Here is a 21,517-nt window from a genome sequence, read left to right on the forward strand (position 1 = left end):
GGTAAAAGTTGGATTAAGAATAACTGAGAATCTCTCGCACTTTGGGCTGGTGACTGGTGAATATGGGAAAGTTGGCAATTAACAGACAGTTAATGGAGAAACTTTTGGAGAAATCATGGAGTACTATAGAGTGCAGTGGTGTGTCAACAGTTTTTTTGGGGGGCGGGGGAGTGAGTGACTTGTATAGGAGGGCTGGATAGGGGAGTCACAGCGGTAGGTCTGGGGGGGAGGGGAGAGGAGGAGAAGCAAAAGTATATGCCTGTGAGGATCCCTGCTGGCATAAAAATGAAAAAGGGAAATGGGAGACGCACCAAAAGTGATCTTTATTAAGTTCTAAGTAATGACCTTTGTCACTATGGCTTTCAAAACAACTAGAAGAAACACTTTAAAAAATAAAGAAAAAGTCATTGTTGTTTGGCATGGAGGCAAATTTGGATTCTGAACTGAACACTGTAATGAGGGACAGATAATAGGTGTGAATTGAAACTAATTGGTGTTTCAGATCACTGAGCTGCTTCAAAAACCATTTGTGATGAGGACTGTAGAAGTTAAGTCTCTTTTCAATGCCTAATTAAACACAGTTCCATCCTGAATGAGATAAAAAAATTTATTGTCACTTGCTGCTCAGTACTCAACCAAATGATTTAAGTGGACAGTCAGTGCAAAGATTTAGGTTTTGTGTGGTAAAGTCTCTTTCTGATTAGTCTAGTGTAGTGGCACTTCTGAATTACACACATATTGGAAAGTGCCCTAAGAAAATGTAATAAAAGTTGTCAGAAAGCGTTGTACATGACAAAGAAAAGATGGGGGGAATAACAGATTTATATCTGAGTTGTTTACAAAACTGAATGATCAGTTTGGGTGCAAGTATTCTGCTTCTGGGTGCTTAAATTGGCATGTACCTTCACCATACTTCTAAGCTGAAATAGTGCCGCAAGCAAAAACTAATTCAAGATTTCCTCCACCACCATACTTCCACCTCCTCCCTGTCCTTCTCCACCCCCTTTTTAACGTTGCTGCCGGAAAGGAGCAACTCAATACCAGCCCTGCACACCCCTGAGTGGGCAATTCTGGATGGCCCTTACATAGGCCACACTTGAGAGAAAATTCCTTCCTCAAAATTCACTTTCTCAAAATATTGCTGCTAGAATATTTATACAAAATTAACATAGAGGAATGAACATAGTTCAAATAATCTCATCTGAACATCTGAATGAATACTGGTGATAGTTGTGAAGTATTAGTACAGTTTTAGTGGCAACAGAGACAGCACTCTAGAAGATTGGTGGGCTGAGACCTGAGGTGTTGTCTAGTGACATGAGTGCAGGACGGGAAGCCAGGATTCCTTAGTCCTAATCCAGTTTTTAGATTGAGTCTGTCTGGGGCCTTCGGCCATTCACTTACTACCCATGACTCAGTTTCCATGTCTGTTAATACTTAAAAAAAAAAATCCAATGCAAGTTTTCTGTGCCAATTGTGAGAATTAATTAGTCAATGCTTATAAATCACCTAGAAGACAAAGTGCTGTTGCTGCTGATTATTCAGTTGGATAGGCTAAGTAGAAAGTGGTTATATCTGGTCTCTACTTTTATTCAGTGAGGGAGGAAACACTAAGTTTGGTCCAGTTGTTGGCGATGTTATCCGTGACATGCCAGGGGGACGGATAGCTCAGTGGTTTGAGCATTGGCCTGTTAAACCCAGGGGGTGTGAGTTCATTCCCTGAGGGGGCCATTTAGGGCTCTAGGGCAAAAATTGGGGATTGGTCTGCTTTGAGCAGGGGGTTGGACAAGATGATCTGAAGTCCCTTCCAACCCCGATGTTCTATGATTATCAACTCTGCTGGATTCCACTATATTCCCAGGCATGCCATGGCTGTCAAATCTAAAATATCTGGGCATCTGGATGATTTCTTCCCCACTGGGTTTGTAGGAATTTCAAGACAATTAGCAGATTTGGACCAAAATGTCACCAGTCTGAAAGGTTTCATAGTATTTTTCCCTCTTCCTCCCTCCACCATTTTAAATATTAGAAGACTTGCCTGCTTCAATCCTCAGGCAGTGCTGCAGAAGATTAGTTTCCCCTTAGCTGGGTGGTGGGTGAAGGCGAGTGCTTGGATGACTGCAGTCCCTGGTACCAAAAAGGATCAATGCTCTGCCATGCCAGCATTTGAAAGTAAACGTTTGGAAGAAGGAATACGATTTTATTTGTAAAATATCTGTTTTAAAATAATATGATGGATCTACATTAAATATAATAATCCCCTTTCCTTCCTCCTCTTTTAAATGAGGAGACAATATGACAGGACGTGTGTTTCAAATCTAGGATGGTATTTTCAAATGCAGACAATGTCGTTAGCCTTGCTTCTCTTTTTTTCTGCATATACTATGATTTTCTAAGCACTAAACTGTCCGCAGGTTACAAAGCACAGATTGGCATTTGTATATACTATTGCACTATCTCCACCTGCTGTAGAAAGTGTTTATTCTGAATGCAGTGGTGTTGTAGCTATGTTGGTCCCAGGATATTAGAGAGACAAGGCAAGTGAGTTAATATTGATCCAATAAAATATTACCTCACCCACCTTGTGTCTCTAGTGTTTATTCTGCACATTTTATCCTGTGTTGGTTCGCAGCCAATGAAGTCAGGAATTTGCTTGATAGTAAAAAATGGATCTCACAATCTGGTGTCAGATTGTTCAATTTATTTCATAGGAGTTCTAGTCAATTGCCAATCTTTTTTTGGTGGGGGGGTTCTCAGACTTTTGAATAGATATTTCTATCAGGGAAAACTCATCCTCAGATCATCTTAATTCTTATACTACTAATGCTGTCCACACATGGGGATGCTTACTGCAGGGCTGGTATTGAGTTGCTCCCTTCTGGCAGCAACATTAAAAAGGGGGTAGAGAAGGACAGGGAGTAGGTGGAAGTATGGTGGTGGAGGAAATCTTGAACTAGGTTTTTGCTTGCTGCACTATTTTGAAATTCCACAAAGTGATCTTACCACTCCTAAGGTGTGAATTATATCTGGAAATAAATCTTTAAACTAAAATGAGCATTTCTTAGCCGTCCTCCTTGGCCAACATATTTCTGAAAAGTGATCATCACTTGTGAGCGGAACAGCATGGGGCCTAATGGAATGTATTGCAATCTAATTTCCATCTTGCTTTAATGCTGGTTTAATAATCAAAAGAACTTTACTCTTTAAACATTTAGCATTTTGCTTAAATTCAAACATTAAATATTAGTGAGATTTTAATCTGAAAAAGTATAGCAGTAGCTGTACCTCTAATTCCACTCTAACCTTGCATTCACCTTGCAACTATCCTATAGAGAAGCTTGAAGTCATTTGTAACAGTCTGATTTCTAAAGAACACTACGTGCAAGTCCAAAGAATGTGACTTACTATTGTCCATAGGTGAAAGAGTCATAGCAATTTGTTTAGGTAGGGGACAGGGATGGCTCTTAAATGGCAATGTATTAAGGTTTTTTTAAAGTAACTAATTTTTGAATGCTTATGGAATTTGTTCAGGACTTTAAAATGGAGGGTGCAATTGAATCAATGGTGTGCTAATAAAAATTATAACTTTTCCTCCTCAAAAATGAGAAGTTTCTCTTTAATTATTGACTGAAATCTCCAACACCCATCACCTATGACACATGGTAGGTTATTGTCAAAAGATGAATGCAGTGCCACTAAATATGTCATCTTAATCATAATGTGTGCTGCAAAAGGTTTGAACTTTATATCAAGCTTTGAAATGGCCTTTGATAAACCATATACTGGGTTCTCTCTCGCTCTCTTTTTTTGTGTGGTACATTAGCTTTCACCAGGAGCCAGGGTCAAAACTCGCATTTAAACTCAGGCTTCTCTTTTTTGCCATTTGTTGTTGATAATAAGAAGGTACAGATCTTTTATAAATGAGAGCTGATTAGATGCAAACTCAGTTTAATGTAAGTTTTAAAAAAAACCCAGAGGCCTGGATGTTAAAAAATAAATAAATTGTGAGTTGATTACTTTAATGAGGTTTTTTTTACTTCTACTACCACTAACTTCAAGGGTACTTTTACCATGTTGCAGAGTAGCAGCAGTGTTAGTCTGTATCCGCAAAAAGAAAAGGAGGATCTATTGTCTACAGCCAAGCTCTACGATACAACCACATTTGCTCCAACCCCTCAGACAGAGACAAACACCTACAAGATCTCTATCAAGCATTTCCACAACTACAATGCCCATCTGCTGAAGTGAAGAAACAGATTGACAGATCCAGAAGAGTACCCAGAAGTTACCTACTGCAGGACAGGCCCAACAAAGAAAATAACAGAACGCCACTAGCCATCACCTTCTGCCCCCAACTAAAACCTCTCCAGACCATCATCAAGGATCTACAACCTATCCTGAAGGACAACCCATCACTCTCACAGATCTTGGGAGACAGGCCAGTCCTTGCTTACAGGCAGCCCCCCAACCTGAAGCAAATACTCACCAGCAACCACACATCACACAACAAAAACACTAACCCAGGAACCTATCCTTGCAACAAAGCCCGTTGCCAACTGTGTCCACATATCTATTCAGGAGACAACATCATAGGGCCTAATCACATCAGCCACATCATCAGAGGCTCGTTCACCTGCACATCTACCAATGTGATATATGCCATCATGTGCCAGCAATGCCCCTCTGCCATGTACATTGGCCAAACTGGACAGTCCCTACGTAAAAGAATAAATGGACACAAATCAGATGTCAGGAATTATAACCTTCAAAAACCAGTCGGAGAACACTTCAATCTCTCTGGTCACTCGATTACAGACCTAAAAGTTGCAATTCTTCAACAAAAAAACTTCAAAAACAGACTCCAATGAGAGACTGCTGAATTGGAATTAATTTGCAAACTGGACACCATTATATTAGGCTTGATAAAGACAGGGAGTGGATGTGTCATTACACAAAGTAAAACTATTTCCCCATGTTTATTTCCCCCCTCCCCTACTGTTCCTCACACATTCTTGTCAACTGCTGGAAATGGCCCACCTTGATTATCACTACAAAAAGTTTTTTTTCTCTCCTGCTGGTAATAGCTCACCTTACTTGATCACTCTCATTACAGTGTGTATGGTAACACCCATTGTTTCATGTTCTCTGTGCATATAAAATCTCCCCACTGTATTTTCCACTGCATGCATCCAATGAAGTGAGCTGTAGCTCATGAAAGCTTAAGCTCAAATGAATTGGTTAGTCTCTAAGGTGCCACAAGTCCTCCTTTACCATGTTGAGCACTCTGGAAAATGTCACCCTGCACATTTAGCAAGTGCACACCTGAAACAGCTGTAGTACCTGAGACAGTTACATTAGTTGGCAAAACTTGCATTAAGTACCACATACACAAGACTCCTGTAATGACCACTTTAAGCTATCACTGTCTGATTCTTATTTAAACCCAGTCAATTTTTGCTAGGCATAGGGGTAGCGGCTCAATGGTATTTCCCCATCTGAAACACACATGAAGTTCTGAGTCTCTCACTGTACAGGTTTACTCAATCAGTTACATGGAACAACCAGACATTTCCTACATGCCTTTTTTTGTTTTGAGAAATCTTCATAGTTGACGAGAGAGCAGTGTTAGGTGTCTATGTTCAAGCCTAAAGTGGACACCTTAAGTTCTCTTCCAAAAGCATTTTACAGCAAGTTTTATTTTCTACAGTTGCCACCAAATGTGAGACAACAATCAGCACACATGTTTAAACAAACAAACCTCTCTCCCCCACAAACCTCCACATACTCTAAACAAGTTTAGCACATTTATTTTCCCCTCAGCCTTTGTAATATACTTGCTACCGTTGCATCTAAGCATTATAGTAAGTTCCGTATGCTATAAAAATGTTTAAATGTTTTAATCTTATCTATCTTAAAAAAATTCTGTTACTGTAACATAAAAATAATAAGCCCACCCCCAAAATAGTCCTGACTCTCAGACTACTTACCACAAAAAGGGAATGATCCCTTTTAACCTTCCACAAGGCAGCTTTGCCCTCTTATAAGACTTCATTTTTGTGTCTGACCCTTTAAATTTGGCACAGCTAAACAGTTGTATTTCTAAAGTGACCATCTTGCCCCTAGTAGCTGCTGGTTGTATTTTTCTGTCTCCCAGCTGGTAAAGTACCTGTAACTTTTGTCTTCATGTTTATATTTCTTTCTGTTGGAGAGATATGTTGATAAGTAACAGATTTGAACCATATCATATAGAAATGTTGTTCAGAAACACAAAGCATGGCATTTCTAATTATATTTTTATACCTAGATAGACTATTAATTTGGGGGCTGTACCCCCTCCCCCCAAATCTTTGAGGTTTTTGCTGTAGTGTCGATAGGAAATCATGTGCAGATGAATTTAAAAAACAACAACAAAAACCGTTAACACCTGGTTCAATGACCCAGTTGCTTGTGAAATCTTCTGAGGGAAATCTAAAATGCTCCAAAGGTATATGTATCTAATACATTTGCCTTTGCAAGTTCCAAACGGCAACAGTTACTATTTTCATCCTGCCTATGTTCAGTTGCCTCCTTGGGATGCTCACTTGTATGTTTCGTCTTGGAAAAATTACTCAGTGAAAATGGCACGTATTAGAAGATCTTCTCCTCATGTGTACTTAGTCATATGTGTTATTGCTGTGTTGGTTTTGCAAGACTGGGCGTGAGCTCTCTTTTTGTGCATTATCAACAGAATTATTTACCAAGTTCCAGGCAATTACACCTGGGCAAGCTCACTGAAAGACACATTGACAAACAATTTCAGTTGGAGGCAAGGGTACTAAGCAACTCACAGGCCTGAGACCTAGATTTCTTAATGAATCAAAATTTGGTTTCTTAAAATCTTATATACTTTACTCTGTGTTCTTTTGAGTAGGCTGGAGTTAGTCCATGGAGGGTTTTTAAAACACAGTGGGCAACTGGAACTGGATCCTAAAATAGCTGGGGAACTAGTGGAGTTGTTTGACAATGAGCATGCGATTTGTGAGAAGGTAGGTAGCAGCATTTTGCACATGCTGAAATCTGGAGTGCTGGCATAATGAGGAAACCATCAAAGAAGAGGATAACAGAGATGAGCATTTCAACAAAAGTATAATTTAAGCAATGACGTATGCTAAGACTGGTGAGACTCTGGTAGTAGGTATACTGGCATATATATGCCCTGATCCTATTCCCATTGAAGTTAATGGAAAAACTCTTATTGACCTCAATTATGGTCCGTAGGGGTCGGGGATGGGGTTGAAAGGACAGTTTGATGAGGACAGAATGATGCCAAGTTCATAGACAAATGGGAAGTCTGAGCCATGGAGGGGGAGAAAAGCTGGAAAAACCCAAGGGAATTACAAAGTCTGTCTTTGAGACACTTATCAAAGGAGATGAGAAATCACGTATTTACTTGATCAAGGCAGGGGGGAAACAAAGGTGGAGAGGATTTTAAAATGTATATGAGGATCAACTATTGTGTGTGCAGCTGCTATAATCAGGCTCTGTAAACTTGTGTGCCTTTAAATTGTAAACATTTGAAGTTAGAAACTTTGTTTGTCCTGCACACTTTACTCATTGTACTGGGCTGTGAATATCTACTGCCCTATGTAAACAAATTGAGTTTTCTCTATTTGTCTTGGGGGGCTTCCCTGTTTGTCCCAGTTTCTCAAAGGAGGGCTGCTAGGCCAATCATTCTCCTGATACCAGGTCCACTGGAACTACTCTGTGTATACTCTGTCTCCATCTATTCCCACCAGAACTGCTAGGAAAATCTTCCCTTTGCAGTATGGCCTACCACTTCCAGGATAAAGGGCAGCACTGCAGGGGGAAGTGTTGTGTAGTGATGCTGGGAGAAGGCAACTGGAGATTGGGAGAAAGTGGGCATGCTAGGGAGACCCAGAACAGACTGAAGAGGAAAAGGGGAAATCTGGGACAGATGGGATTCCAAGCAGGTCAGAGAGAAAAGTGGAGTCCTCACTCTACTGACAACAGCCTTCATGAAACTCATATGTCAGAGTTTCCAGGTGCACAGAAGTGTGTACAATCTCCTACATCTCTTTAAGGATTGAAGCTTACTCCCCCTGCACGGCTGGCTGACCAGCTCCATTCCACGGGAGTGTGTAGACTTGACCCGTGGCCTCACTTGCTCCCTCCTGGGTAGTATGGAGGGAACAGGCCCTGCTCTCCCCATAGCACAGGGGGTTGAAGTTCGGAACAGCCCTTACATGGGCCACAAAAGGTGGGAGAAGATGTCCTACACCCTCTGCTTCCCTGCAAGGCACTCTAAAGCCTCTTTAGAGGGGTGTACCTCTGTTTAAAGTGACCTGCACAGTATTTTTTAGGCACTGATCATGTGCCCTTTTTTGCTTCTTAAGAAAGCTTGAAAGTTAGGTCAGTGCATCCACTTGAGGCCCAGACATAATCTGGGCTTGTAATAACATTAATCATACTGTATGAATTTGGTACCAGCTCATTAAAATGACTGTAAAGTATTATAATGCAGTGATGTTGTAGCTGTGTTGGTACCAGAATGAGAGAGACAAGGTGGGTGAGGTAATATCTTTTATTGAGATATTAACTTAAGATATTACCTCACCCATCTTTTCTCTCTATTTAAAATGTGAGCTAGTGAATAAGAATACAGTTAAAGTGTGTGTGTGTGTGTATTTTGGTGGGGGAAATTTTGCTCCAAAAGAGTAAATCCCAATCTTGAAAACCTTACTCATGTGAGTAATTGTAACTCATGCCAGTAGCTCCATTGCCTTCTTTGGCGCTATTTGTGTGTGAAGAAGTAAAAAGATTAGGCCCTAAAGTAACACAATTAAAAACTAAAATGAAAACAGGGTGAGGGGGGAGCAACATATTTTCTTTTGTATATACAGAACACAGCACAGAAATCTTTCATGAGAACTTAAAGCAAGGAAATGCACCATGTCTGTCACCACAAGAAAAAAATGTCATCACTTCAATGGTATTGATTAAAACAATAAGGACTTCCTGGTGCCAACAGTCAGAACAAAGGTGTGAGAAGTGGTGAAGGGGTATTACCATATTGCCGAGGCTTTCACAGGAAAATTCCAAATAAGCTGAAGGAGTCCTGTCAATATTTGTATTAGGAAACATGCTGCTGCCTGATTCTAAGATACTTTAAAAAAAAAAAATTCTTGAGAAACTTTATAACAATAAAAAAGATATACTCAGAGTCTGGCGTGCTCATTCTCATGGTAATGTTACAGCACTGATCTCTCATTGTTAGCACTTGATCTACATTTCTGTTAGCTCCAGTCAATGGAAGGCACAGCTGCTGGAGACACACATTGTGTAGGCAGCATGCCTTTGTGTTGTGCAGCTGTGGAATTCTCAGGTCCACAATAGCAAGCCAGCACACACTAAATTAGGAAAGATTATTGTTTCATTTATTGACTATACAATTTTAAAACAGCAAGTATATTATTTGCTTCACGTTTTATTTGTCAAGGTCACTTTTAGCAAAAGCTGGGCACATGGACACAAATATAGGGCAGCTGTACCTCCAGCCATCCCAATAGGAAGAAAATTACAAACATTATTGAAATGAAATTGGACTGTGGGTTGCTTTCATGAAGCACAGTCTCCCACCTGCCTTCTCCCAGCCGCTCATTTGTGAAGGTCTTGGTGCACTTTTCTTTCATTCTTGCTAGGTCCAAGTTGCTTCCCCAGGAAAGTATTTACCCAGTTGTTCAATTTGTTTTAAGAATGTCCACAAAGGATATTTCACAGTAAAAGTGGAAAAAAAAGTGAGTTCAATTTTTGATCTCCGTTTTCTGAATGCTTCTTTCACTAAGTGGCCTATAGAAAAGGGAAGACAGCAGTTTCAGTTCGAAGCAAATATCACTTCTGTATACAAAAAAGATTAAAAGAAAAGGCAAGAACATCTATTTAACATTTTAGGATATAGTGATATTTGAATAAAACTATTTTTCTGCCATTGATTCAGATGTGAAGGAACTCAGTGAATAACAAAAGCTGCTGTCAAATATATTTATATTTAAGAAGGTCTTTACGTAGAATCATTTTTTTTTTAGTTGGGACTGATTTTTCTCCAAGAGAATTCTGCCATCTCCTAGAAACCAACATGGCTATCTTTTTGAACAGAGGCTGTATGAATATCTAATCGTTATGTGGAAGCATTTACAAATGTTACAGTCAGAACTCTCACAAATTCAAACCAAATTGTTAGTTGTTCTAAGAGCTACACTAGCTACCACTCTATAACTTACTAATCTATTGAGGTTTTTATAAGGGCATCAATTATTGTAATATCTGAACACCTCCCAAGGAGTTAAAAACCAATTCTACAAATGATCCATGGCCTAATTTTTCTCCCTACTTTCCCAGGCAGTGAGAAGAATTATTTTGTTATTTAGTTTTAATTTCCTTCTCTCTTCCCCCATCTCCTTGCTTTGCCTTCATGTCTCCACATCTTCTTTCTCCTCTTCAATTTCTTTTCCTTCGCTGTTTTTAGTTGTATTAAACGAAGCCGAAGAAGTGTGTGTTTCCCTTCATTCTGAAGACCATGATGTTAGTGGTCCTCCTACTTTTCAGGCAATGACTTTCGCAAGAAAGCACTATCTTCTCCTCTCCGGAGCTTTTCACTTGACGTTGATAACTTTATAGTTCATGAAGGAACATAGCTGCTAAAGGAGGTAGTTATATTTGAGGGCTAATTTCATGGAAGGCCTTATTTTGACCTTGACCCTATAGTTTATGGAAAACATTGGGGTGATGTGCACTCAGTGGCTGATGATAGTGAAGAGATAAACTGCTGTATTCTGGACTAAAATAACATTTTATGGACTAAAATAGCATTTTAAAAGGACCATATGCTCATACTTGGATAGAGTGATTTGCAATAATTTGGCTTGGAGGTCATGAAGGCTTCAAATTACTGTAGCCAAGCTATTACTTAATAAGAACAGGGAACTGTTTTCTAGACATCTTCAAGTGGAAAATGTTTTTCTTGGCTGGAGCCACTTGGGATTCCAGCAGCAACAAGGAGTCCAAATGAACCTCAAGGCTGCTGATTGATTTGAAGATCTGACAGCAGACCCTCTCAATAGAAGGTGACATAATGGTGGGAATTTGGTCCTAAAACTTTCTCTCTTCCCATTTACACCACCATCATTTTGTCCAGTATCCACTTCAGCCAACTGTCCTGCATATAAGTGGTGGATTTTGGAATAGTCGGGAGATGGCGTGCTAGAGGCAAATGAAGTGTAAAATTTGGGTATCATCAAAATGGGCAAAATAGGAAAAATGATGATTTCTTCACAGCTGTGTTTAGTCAATTTCTTCCCAGGACTCCCTCAAAATAGTTAAGAAAAGATGAACTTCTAAGAAAGAAGAAAATATAGAGAAAAAATGGAAATAAAACTTTCCTTCAAAAGGCTCTTACAGCAATTAAAACATAGCTAAACGTTCAACTCTATCAAGCCTCAGTGCAGTTCTATTGTTCTATTTATCGAATCCATAGGGAGAAAAAGGCATGATGACAAATAGTCCCTTAGTGAAGTTCCAATGTGATCCTCTGATCCCCATTTATTCTCTTCCATTGTATTATTGATCCCGTACAAGAACAATGCTTCAGATTCATAGTCTGAAAATAAGTACATTTTTCATTTGCACTTGACCCAAAATTTAGCTGCAAACAACAAAGCTGCTTCTAGACTCTGCTTTTGTGATGCTTTTTTACAGGAAGAAGTGAACATTTCTTAGTCTGTGTCCCAAATTTGAGAATATGTAGATTCCATCCCCTTTAGAAGTGAACTTTCCTTTCCTTCTAGATATCATTAATAAAATTCTTCTCTCTCTCTCCCTACCTCCTCAATTTAATTTTTCACAATCACAGACTGCTTTGTACACTAGTTGCCTTTGGTCCAGTCTCTCAGCAGACTACATGCTGTTTCCATATTACATACATTGGGACATCCTTTGCTAGTGTTTTCAAGAGCCATTTTTCAATTAAAACAATTGTATCTTCTCTTTGGGCTGAGCAATAATATGTAGTTTATGGCTCCTTGTTTGTTTATGTGCTATCTCCAAGCAATTCCAAAATAGTTCATTTCCCTTTTAGTGTGATAGTTATTATTGTTGCATGATTTAGTGTTTTCCAGGCTGTCAGATTTTGATTCCATTTTTTCCGCTCAGCATCCATTGTTAAATATTAATTTCTTAAATTGTTTGCATTCAGATTTACTGGATCACATTTTTGATATTTCCCTGTGACTTTATCATTAATGTTTTGTAACAGGGCATCCAACTGAGGGATTGCTGCCTTGTTCATGGAATACCTTGAGAGTATGTGCCATTGAGTGTCCTGGTTTTGGGCATAGCTTAGCTCTAAAAACCATCTTGATATACTAATTTGGTTATGGCTTTTATGTGTTGCTGCTTGATGGCAAGGGTGTCAGAAACCAAGATGTGGCAGGTCAGGCCTTGTGGTTGGTGCAGTGGTAGCCAGAGCCAGAGGTCAAAGCCAGAGTCAGAAGTCAAGAGCAGGGTTGGCACAAGGCGAAGTTAAGGCTGGAAGCTAGGCTGGAGCAAGGGCAGGGCTGGAGCAGGCTAAGGCCTGTGGAGTCTGTTACCACAATGAGGCAAGGGAGAATTCCAAGCCATAAAGTGACATCGGGCAGCTTGAGCTGCTGTTTCTCCAGTCAGGCTTATATACCTGCCCTGAACATCTCCTGGCACATGATTGGCTGGAGCCTAACACAGGCATGACTTATCACAGCATATGGCTTAATCAGGTTCTAGTTCAGGGTTGATTCATCACCTCACAATGGGCGTGTCCCCTAAAAAAAGAGGTGAAATCTTTACACCAAACAGTAAATGGTAGCAAATCTCTTGGAAAACTTGACTGATCACATTTAAGCACTGAACCTAATTTTGCCTTACTAGGATGATTCATTAATATTATCTGAAGCCCATTCACCATATGAATGATAGAATAATAAATCTGAAAGAATAATTTGCAGTGACTAATTTTACTTGAAAAATGTACTTTATAAATTAAACTTTCCTGCTTGTGGAATATCAATGACAGATCTTTCAAACTTATTTATCTTTTTAATTCACTCAGCTGATTTTTTTTAACTCAATGGGTTGATAACCATTTGAAATATTTAGTACTCAGCATTTAAACTTCAAGAAGTATTGGTTATTTCTAATTGGGCCTAAGTTACATGCTATTGATTCTGTTCCCTGATTAGTTCAAACCTATCATCTTTCTATTGACTGCAGTGGACTTTGGATCAGATTCATAATCAGGACAATGGTTTGTGGTAGAAAATGAGGCTTTATTTCTTTCAGGAAAAGGTACAGTACAGAGAGAACTTGCAGATAAATAGGATTAGGCAATTTTAGACCATTTAAAGATTTCCTTTTATAGGTCACTAAGCCTTAAATGTAATTATAAATAAAATAAAAAGTAATTATCCTAGTAAATAATGAAGTCATGATACTGTAAGACTTATGGGCTGAGTGAAGAAATTTAATTTCACCTGTTTACCCTTCTATCACCTATCTGACATATCTTCCTTTTGATTCTTCTGCAACATCCACTTATAAATTGCTAATGGATAAGGCAAAGGCCAGTAGGCATGACTGATTCGAATGATATCTCTCATTTGTTTATATATTAATTCCCCCTAGAAATATTTGAAATCTCCTAGCTGTGCATAAACCTAGGCTATATAACTGTGCATTCCTGTCACTGTTGCGCTCATCTTCCTTCCCCAATTCCTCTATTTGTTTGTTACACCACTTGTTGCATCAAGTTAGACTGTAAGCTTTTTAGGACAAGGACTGTCTTTTACTACTCTGTGTTTTTACAATGCCCAGCACAATGGGACTGACTGGAACATCTGAGTTCTACAGAAATACAAATGATAAATATTTAGATATCACTGTCATATCTGAATATGATAATATCTGCTCAATGTGCATGAAAACATCCTACTCAATGTACAGCAGCAGTCAAAAAACCTAACAGAATATTAAGAACCATGAGAAAATGGCTAGGTAATAAGACAGAAAATATCACAATGCCACTATATAAATTCATGATATGCCCACACCTTGAATACTGAGTGCAGTTCTGGTCACCTCATCTCAAAAAAGATATATTAGATTTGGAAAAGGTACTGAGAAGGGCAACAAAAATGATTAAGAGTATGGAAGGATTTCCATATGAGGAGAGATTGAAGACTGGACAAAGCCCTGGTCTACACTAGGACTTTAGGTCGAATTTAGCAGCTTTAAATCGATGTAAACCTGCACCTGTCCACACGATGAAGCCCTTTATTTAGACTTAAAGGGCTCTTAAAATCGATTTCCTTACTCCACCCCTGACAAGTGGATTAGCTCTTAAATCGGCCTTGCCGGGTCGAATTTGGGGTACTGTGGACACAATTCGATGGTATTGGCCTCTGGGAGCTATCCCAGAGTGCTCCATTGTGACCACTCTGGACAGCACTCTCAACTCAGACGGACGATTGTTTGCTGTTGCTCTGACACAGGGAGGGGCGACTGACGACACGGCTTACAGGGTTGGCTTACAGGGAGCTAAAATCAACAAAGGGGGTGGCTTTACATCAAGGAGTATTTCAGGCAGGACTTCACGGAGGGTTCCAATAAGAAATGGTGCACCTAAGTTATTGTTCTTATTGGAACAAGGAGGTTAGTCTGGCCTTTGATTGATACATGGCTAGATTTACCACACTGCACCTTCTCTGTGAGTGACTGCAGTGTGACCTAGAGAAATGAGTCCCCTAGATGGGGGGGGGGCGGGGGGGAAGGGATTTGCAAATGAGTATAAAACAAATCTGGTCAATTTCTTGTTTTGATCCACTCCATCTATCTTTTACATCTTTGGCTGGCAGCAGAGGGTGCAGAAGGACTGCATGCCATCCACATCTCATGGCTGCTCGGCAGAAGATGGTACAATAGGACTGCTAGCCATCCTCATCTCTTGCCTGCCCAGCAGAAGATGATGCAATAGGACTGTTAGCATCTGTATTGCCTGCCTGCTCACCATAAGATGGTTCAATAGGACTGACTGCAGGACTAAAGAGAATGACTTGATCAAGTCACTCCAAATTTAGTCCCTATGCCCATGTCTGCCCAGACACTCCTGATTGACCTCACACAGGCTACCAGTCGTATTGCATCGTCTGCTGCCACAAGGCAATGGGTTGCTGCTGCTGTGTAGCAATGCAGTACCACGTCTGCCAGCACCCAGGAGACGTACGGTGACAGTGAGCTGAGCTGGCTCCATGCTTGCCGTGGTATGGCGTCTGCACAGGTAACTCAGGAAAAAAGGCGCGAAACGATTGTCTGCCCTTGCTTTCATGGAGGGAGGGAGGGAACGGGGGCCTGACGATACGTACCCAGAACCACCCGCGACAATGTTTTAGCCCCATCAGGCATTGGGATCTCAACCCAGAATTCCAATGGGCAGCGGAGACTGCGGGAACTGTGGGATAGCTACCCACAGTGCAACACTCCGGAAGTCGACACTTGCCTCGGTACTGTGGAAGCACTCCGCCGAGTTAATGCACTTAATGCACTTAGGGCATTTTCTGTGGGGACACACACACTCCAATATATAAAACCGATTTCTATAAAAAATGGCTTCTATAAATTCGACCTAATTTCGTAGTGTAGACATACCCTTAGCTTGGAAAAGAAACAACTAAGAGGGGATATGATAAAGACGTCTATAAAATCACGAGTGGTGTGGAGAAAGTGAGTAAGAAGTGTTATTTACTCCTTCACATCACACAAGAATCAGGGGGTCATTCAATGAAATTAATAGGCAGCAGATTTAAAACAAACAAAAGGAAGTACTTCACACAATGCACAGTCAACCTGTGGAACTCCTTGCTCGGGAATGTCATGAAGGCCAAAAGTATAATTGGGTTCCAGAAAGAATGAGAAATTCATGGCAAATAGTTCCATCATTGGCTGTTAGCCACGATTGTCAGAGATGCAACCCCATGCTCCGGATGTCTCCACCTCTGACTGCCAGAAGCTGGGAATGGATGGCAAGTGATGGATCACTTGATGATTGCCTTGTTCTGTTCATTTCCTTTGAATTACCTGGCACTGGCCACTGTTGGAAGACAGGACACTGGGCTAGACGAACCATTGGTCTGACCCAATATGTTCATTCGTATGTTCTTATATTTTCTCTCATATATTTGCACAGAACAACTGCGTGTGAATGATATGGTCCTAGTGGCAAAGAGTGCAGTGAGATTCTTGTCTAGCTCATTTAAGTTCCCTTTACCATGGCCCTGGTATGGGGTTTCGTGAATCCTGCCCCTCTTAAGTCCAGCAGTGTCTCATCCTGTTTTTAAATGTAACATTTCCTATATAAATACTTGAATTTGCAAGCTTAATATTTACTTTCTATGAGTGCGTGTAAAAATTGATCAAATAACTGTGGGAAATGAACACAAAACCATGAGCAGAACTGAATTCTTCTCTAAATTCAAGCAAATTCCCACAGAAGTTTTGGGAGGCATTAATACTTTGCACAGTTATAGTACAACTGCCTGAAATCCAAGGATCTCAAAGTACTTTACAAAACATTAATTAACTAATCCTTGTAACAAATCTGTAAGGTAGGGAAGTCTTATTATCATCCTTTTGTAGATGGGAGGCAGGGAGGGGGTAGTGAGGCATAGAGAGATCATGATCCTGGGCAAGGTCATATAGGAATTCACAATAGAAGAACTGGGACTAGAAGCCAGATCTCTTTACTCCTGTCCAACATTATAATCTCTCTCACTCTCTCTTTACAAGCTCCTATTAAAATAAACCTCTCTTCTTTCACAACATTAGAAATGTTAAAATGTCAAATATTTCAAAGATTTAACATGCAGGCAAGAATGCACAAGTCCAACTTTAGGGGATGTGGCAATTATTTTATTTGACCTTGCTGTAAAGTCTTTTTAGGAACTACTGAATGACCCTGCCCCCACCCCCTTGAACAATTCTTCCCTTGCCATTAGATGTGCATGTTTGAAAAAGTAAATATCCAAGAGCCTATCTCTAAAGGAGTATCAGAATTCCCTTCTGAGAGAACTTCTCTTGTGGAAGGGAAGTTAATGTGCTTTTCCCCACATAACCCAACAAACAAGGTACAGTACATTACTGCTGGCCCTCTTACTGACTCAAAGGGCATTTTTAGAGGGATATCTTGCTTTCAAAACCCAGAGGTTAAGAGGTATCAGGAGAGAAAGGAAGCAGCTCCCCTTTCCTCTGCTAAAAGCAAAAGCAGAGCTCTCCCTGGCATGAGAAGGCAGTGTGCCCCTCCCTTACCTCCTGGGCTGCTATGGTGAGAGCTCCCCCTCCTGTTTCAATCGACTTTAACCATGCAAGCCCTCTATCCTTACATGCTGTAAATCTCCTAGCCAATGCATTTTATGTATGGCAAATATGCAAATTCCATCAGAGAGAAAGAGATTCTTTGTACCAACAAACTAAATTTCCACACATTTAAGCCTCTGAGCTAATATTTAAGGTGAGAGGATGGATGGTGCAGTAGTTTGGGCACTAGCCTAGGACTTGAGAGACCAGCATTCAATTCTCTGCTCTGTTATAGGCTTCCTGTGTGACCTTGGGCAATTCACTTAGACTAGTGGTGGGCAACCTATGGCCCGTGGGCTGTACATGGCCTGTTAGGGTAATCTGCTGCAAGACAGTCTGGGCTGCAAGATAGTTTGTTTACATTGACCGTCCACAGGCACGGCTGCCCGCAGCTCCCAGTGGCCGTGGTTCGCCGTTCCTGGCCAATGGGAGCTGCAGGAAGCGACGGCTAGCATGTCTCTGCAGCCCATGGTTTCCTGCAGCTCCCATTGTTCCAGGAACTGAGAGCTGCGGGTGACCGTGCCTGCGGATGGTCAATGTAAACAAACTGCCTCATGGCCCTCCAGCGGATTATGCTGACGGCCGCAGGTTGCCCACCACTGACTTAGACTCTATGCCTCAGTTTAACATCTGTAAAGTGGGGCTAATATTACTGCTCTACCACACAGTGGTGTAGTGATGATAAATGCACTAAAGATTGAGATGCTCGGATACAAGGGTAATGGGGGAACCTGTCATTAGTCAACTAGTTTTTCTAATCAAATGTATCAAAACATAGGAACATAGAACTGGAAGGGACTTCCTGAGTCTTCAAATCCAGCCCCCTGCTGATGCAGGCATCCCTTGCATGTAATTCCATTAATAAACTTATCAAATGCCATGTTAAAACTTATTAGGTCACTTGCCTCCAATGCTTCTATTGGGAGGTTATTCCAGAACCTCACTCTGATGGTTTGAAACTGTCTTCTAATTTCCAGCCGAAATTTATTCATGGCTACAGTTTAAGTAGCCGTCAAATTAATGGATGCAACTTAAAGTAAGACAAAATAATTCCCAATAAGGAAATACATAAAAACACTGCCCTTCAGAATTTTTTTTTTTCAAATGAGACAGGCATGTGGTTTAGGGCTGGGCCAAATACTACTGAATGACCTTAAGGAAAGACAATAGCATCAGTGTCCTGGTCTGTGAAATAGGGATACTTGCTTCCTACATCTCTCTCATGGGATATTGAGGACTTAGTTTCTACAGTGCTTTGAAAATTAGAAAAGGAACCAAGGGTTATGCTATTCCAAAGTGCATCAATTTCATTGAATTTCAGAGATGTCGGAACACAGGTGTGATGGGGCCATACAATCAGGACTAGAGCCATTCTGCTAGTGCAGGGCAAGATTGTTCAGTCAGGATCACCAGGATATTATTCATATTATTGGATCCGGTTTTAAAAAAATACCCTTTTTTACCCAATTGGAGATTTTTAAAGTTTTTGGGGTTTTGTTTTTAAAATGTCTCAATTTTTTTTTGAGAAAAACAAAAACAACCCCCTGAAAACAACTTTTTTTTAATTTTTGTTTTCTGGCTTCCCCTCCTCCACACCTTTCCAGAAACAAACAATAAGAGACGGGGAAAGAGAGACAATGAGAAAAACAAAATAGAAACTGAAAATGTTTTGGTTTCTGGTTTGTTTGTTTCCCCCCCTCAAATAACTGAAGATCTCTCAAAGAAACAATTATTTTGTGAAAAATTCATTTTAGAAAATAAAAGGCCACTTTCTGTCAAAATGTTTTTTGATGGAAAGTTACTGCATTGTTTAGAGGCCACAACAGAGATCAATGTCCCATTGTTCTAGGCACTATATATGCACTTAGTAAGAGACAGTCCTTGCTCTAAAGAGCTTTCAGTCTAAAAGGATTCTAATAAAAAAGGCGGAAAATGGTGAGAGAAAGAAAGTGCAATCCCTATTACAGATGGGGAACTGAGGCACAAGAAAATTAAATCACTTGCCCAGTGTCATAGGGAGTGTATGACAAAGCTGGGAATTGAATTCACTGTCTTCACCATAGGAGTCTCAGTCACCCAAATGCCTCCATTTGTAGCATGTTGCCCAATTTCCCCATTCAGTACTATATGGCAGGCAAATAGGAGTGGCAAACAGTGGAATTTTGGAGGCAAATGTATGGGACAGAGTGTGGGAGGTTCTCTTACTAGATGCAATTTTATACCCCGTACCATGCTGGCCAGCAATGGATCTATCAGTGGTTGTGACCTGCAGCAAATATACACGTTAAAAATAGAAAATAGATTGCATCAAAGTAACTCAATATATTTTTTTAAGGTTACAGATTTGGTTCGTAAAGGTAAGAGTGGTGATGTAATATACATAAACTTCTGGAAGGCATTTGACTTGGTACCGCATGGCATTTTGATTAAGAAATTAGAATGATACAAAATCAACATGGCACACATGAAATGGATTACAAACTGGATAACTGATAGGTCTCAAAATGTAATTGTAAACAGGGAATCATCAAGCAAATGGGTTTCTAATGAGGTCCTGGAAGGATCTCTTCTTGGCCCTACACAATTTAATATTTTTATCAACAAACTGGAAGGAAATAAAGTCATCACTGATAAAGTTTTTAGATGACACAAAGGCTGATGGAGTGGTAAATAGCAAAGAGAACAGGGCACTGATAAAGAACAGGGTAAGCACCCTGGCGGGCCAGGCTGGTTTGCTTACCTGCTGTGTCCGCAGGTTCGGCTGATTGTGGGCTGATTCCACTGGCCGCGGTTTGCTGCTCCAGGCCAATGGGGGCCGTGGGAAGCGACGCGGGCTGAGGTAAACAAACCAGCCCGGCCCGCCAGGGGGCTTACCCTGGAGGGCCGTGTGTCAAAGGTTGCCAATCCTTGACCTAAAATATATGCTTTAGTTCAGGGAAGCACTATGATCTGTATTACACAGCAGGTCAGAGTAGATGATCACAGTGATCCCTTATGGCTTTAAAATGTCTGCATCTGCTGCGTACAGGTAAGATTTAAATAGGGAGGAACCAGGTTGCCAGTAAACCAGTCCATAATTTATTTATGGTTAGAATAGGGATATTCTCCTCCATTTGAAATGAATTGGCTTATATTCCTTTCCTATCTATCCCTCCTTACTCCTATGCTCTGTGTTTGAATTCTCCATTTTCCTTATCCTTTCTGTGGCTCTCCCATTCTTCCTTTTTTACCTGAACATTTTCCTTTACTGAGCTTAATCTCCAGCCCCTCTTTTTTTTTTTTAATCTCCCATTTCTTTCCTTCTCCTTCCCCTTTCCTGTGGATTGTTCTGCTTAACCAATGTTTTCTGTTGTGTTTGCCACAGTAAAAGTATTTATCCAAGGAAGATGGAATTGGGGTTGGAGGGAAGAGACCTTGTCTGCTATTAGTAAAACCTTGACTGTGTGTAAGACATTGGTGAACGTGTTTAAGGAGAGGATATCCTGGGAAAAGAATTTCCCAAGTAATGCTTCCAGGATTAGTGACATCTAGGGTTATCTTTTTTTGGGAGTGGAGGGGGGGGTCAACACAAATTTTTTAGCTGATGAAGTTCACCCTCTGACCTTCCACTGTATACATTCTCTCTTGTGCGCTGATTTAACAGAGCTGAAAATAATTTACAAAAAAAGGTGCACCTTACATAATTTTTCCATGCCGGTTTGTGAAAATCAAGCATATGAAAGTCCCGTCATTCCTTATGGCTGAGAATTTTTGACACTTATGTACTTTTTAAAGAACCTTGCTCAAACAATGGTGCATCTCATCTGAAGTCCGTAAACAAAGCTATTACACGTTTTATCTCTATTTAAGTGAATTATTGTGCAGCAAGGAAGGAGTCAGTTTTTTTGTTTTTTGTTTTTAACAGCTTTGCCTTTCCTGTTTACTTCTGCACTACTGTTCTTTAGTCTCACTGGCAAGTGATAGAGGGAGCCTTTGGAAAATCCTTGGAGCATGGGGATTGCAAAACAAAGTTTTGGTGACATGAGAACTCTGCAAATGACAGTCTGAGAACTGAGATCAGGAGTCTGAGAAAACACTTGAGCCTGGA

The sequence above is a fragment of the Lepidochelys kempii genome, chromosome 1 (genome assembly GCF_965140265.1).
Source record: "Lepidochelys kempii isolate rLepKem1 chromosome 1, rLepKem1.hap2, whole genome shotgun sequence".
Classification (NCBI taxonomy): Eukaryota; Metazoa; Chordata; order Testudines; family Cheloniidae; genus Lepidochelys; species Lepidochelys kempii.